A 3,373-nucleotide genomic window follows, 5' to 3' on the forward strand; every position below is an offset into this window, starting at 1 on the left:
AGGAGGAGTTAAAGAGAGAGATTTTGGAGGAATCACACCGCTCTAGGTATACGGTGCACCCAGGGAATAATAAGATATACCAAGATCTCAAAAGTCTGTATTGGTGGGAGAATATGAAGGTGGAGATTGCCCAGTTTGTACAAAGGTGTCTTACGTGCCAACAAGTGAAAGTTGAGCATAAAAAACCGTCAGGTCTGTTACAGCCTTTAGAGATCCCTGAATGGAAATGGGAGCACATAACGATGGATTTTGTATCAGGGTTGCCACAAACACAAAAGGGGCATGATGCGATTTGGGTAATAGTGGATCGATTAACTAAGACCGCACATTTCCTGCCAGTAAATATGAAATATTCTTTGGAGAAACTTGCCAAACTTTATATGGATGAAGTGGTAAGACTACACGGGGTACCAGTAAGCATTGTATCCGATAGAGACCCTAGGTTTGTATCCCGATTTTGGCAGAAATTGCAAGAGGCTCTAGGAACTAAGTTGAATTATAGTACAGCATATCACCCGCAAACTGATGGACAATCTGAAAGAACCATTCAAACTCTTGAGGATATGCTGAGAGCCTGTATTGTAGACTTTGGAGAAAGTTGGAGTCGATACCTAACCTTGGTTGAATTTGCATATAACAATAGTTATCATTCCTCTATTCAAATGGCCCCATATGAAGCTTTGTATGGACGACGATGTCGATTCCCAATCCATTGGGATGAAGTAGGAGAGAAAAAGATTATAGATCCGGCTACAATACCATGGGTTGAGGAAGCCTACGAACGGGTAAAGGTGATCCGCCAAAGACTTCAAACAGCCTAAAGCCGACAGAAAAGTTATGCCGATCATCGGAGGAAGGATTTGGAGTTCGAGATAGGAGATAAGGTGTTTCTTCGAATTACCCCGTTGAAAGGAAAGATTAGAGCAGGAAAAGGGAAAAAGTTGCAACCACGGTACATAGGACCTTTCAATATACTCTAGCGAATAGGAAAGGTGGCTTATCGACTTGAATTACCAGCTAGTTTGTCTCGGATCCATGAAGTTTTCCATGTTTCTTTACTTAAGAAATACCATCCGGATCCGACTCACATTTTGCCACCAGAAGATGTTGAACTCGACGAGTCCTTAACCTATGAAGAACGACCCATTCAAATATTGGATCGGAAGGTGAAGGACCTGAGAAACAAGCAGATTCCATTAGTAAAGGTTCTATGGAAGCATCATGAAGTGGAAGAAGCAACCTGGGAACTAGAAAAGGACATGCAAGAGAAATATCCCGACCTGTTCACGACGAAAGGTATGAATTTCGAGGTCGAAATTCTCTTAAGGGGGAGAGAGTGTGAGGACTTGTAAATTCCTTATATATTTCTTGAAAATTCCCTTTTATTTGAAAATTATTTGGCAATTATTATTCTACACTATCCTACTACTCAATCACCCTAGAAAAGTGCCAATGATCATAGGAAATTAGGGTTTTCCTTTCCGATTTCAATTCGAAGTGAAATAGGATTTTTCGTCTATCCGTAGTGTAATTATCCGGTATGGAGTAAGGATCAAATTTGGTGTTTAAGAGTGACTTTTAGGTGAGAAATAATATGTGATTAGAAACAATGATAAAAAGTTAGTGAATAGGAAGTAAAAACCCTAGTACGTGTGATTTAACGAAAAACGGTGCGAACCGACGTGTACCGTGCACTACCGATTGAACACACCACTTGATCACCACTTTCTTACCATATAAGCTCATTAATATTTGAGCAAAATATCCCCTCATTTCCAGCTGGCTTTGGCCGAAAATTTTGACCAAATTGGCAAGGAAAAGAAACAAAAAAATGAGTGGAAATTGGTAGTGACACTTGTTGGCCATCTAGGGCCTTGACCAAGACCAAATTGTCTTGCATTATTATCACCATTTTGCTTCCTTTCTTCATCATTTCTTCTTTCTTTGGCCGAGAGAGAGGGAGAGAAAAAACCAAGGGAGAGATACACCATTTCATCTTGAGTTTGAGCCATCCAAGTGAGGAAACAAGAAACTAAACCGATTAAAACCTTCTTTGAGTGTTTAGCTAGTGGTGTGTTGGTGAAAGTTTGGAAGGAAAAGCTAGGGCTGCTCTTGGTAGTAACTTTAATAAGGTAATAAGGATGATTTACCATTTCTTACTCTTGATCTTGTTTAATTTGGCATAGCACCTTAAATTTGTGGTGGATGATACCTATTATAATGATTTGGATGGATATAGTGTATGTTCTTGAGTTACATGTGTTAGGGTTTGATGATTTTTTTCCTATACTTGCTGTATGGATAGTATATGTTGTATCTAAGCTTATATAAGAGGTTGTGGTGGTGATTGAGGCAAGAAATGAAGAAAGTTTCCTTTGAAAACGAAAAATTTCAGATTTCTGGAAAACTGTAGCTCAGTTCTGTCTGGTTCCAGTTCGTGATGTTAGAGGCCGAATTAGGCTTAGAATAAAACATGAAAGTTGTAGAGAATGATATTTTATAGATTCCTACAAAATTACAGCCCAATCGGAGTAACTTAGCCTATGAAAAGACCAAAATACCCTCACTTCCCTAGGATGCATCCAGTGATCCGTTTTAGACAGTTCATCCAGTTGACCGTGTCTGTTTACTATGATCCGTACTGATTTAGCCATTTTCCAAAACATGAAAGTTGTAGTACTCTGTCTTAGCTTTTCAACGCCTCCAAGAACGTCTTAAAAGAACTTTGGTAGCCTGAGATATGACCATTTAAATGTAGTACCGTTAACTAGCCGGTTAGTTAGAAGTTGGTTCTGTGAATTGGGAATTTGACTGGGTTACACTAGAAATTTGACTAAGTGATCTTCATGAAAGTTGTAGGCCCTCGTCTTAGCTTCGAAACGATATAAATTGTACCCCAATCTGATAAGCGTAGCTTCGGTTGTGTCCGTTACGCAAAACTCTATCAAATCTGTCTCTTGTTAAACTTCATTTCCGCACTTGTTGTTAGCTTGATTTTGTTCTTGTATTTGTGACGCCCCCACTTCTCCCAAGGGCGAACCCGAGGGTATCGACGGGACTCCTGCCTAGCTCGCGCCAGGACTCAAAACACAAAACTAATAAAACTATATAAACCAAAAGAGTACTATTCACAATATATTTAATCCCAAAAAGGGTATTTATATCCTCAAAAGGAGTTATCGAGGCTACTACAGAACCAAGAGCAAAAGTAGACCCGAAGACGGATTCTTTATACATATCACCAAAGTAAAAGAAATATCTTAGTTGTCCAACCATTACAAACCAAACCTAACTACACTAGTGATAGTGCAAATGGGTTTCCCCGCGTCGCCCCCTGTTAAGGAAAACAAAGGAAAAGGGGTAAGCTAAATGC

The sequence above is a fragment of the Coffea eugenioides genome, unplaced genomic scaffold (genome assembly GCF_003713205.1).
Source record: "Coffea eugenioides isolate CCC68of unplaced genomic scaffold, Ceug_1.0 ScVebR1_883;HRSCAF=1637, whole genome shotgun sequence".
Taxonomy (NCBI): domain Eukaryota; kingdom Viridiplantae; phylum Streptophyta; class Magnoliopsida; order Gentianales; family Rubiaceae; genus Coffea; species Coffea eugenioides.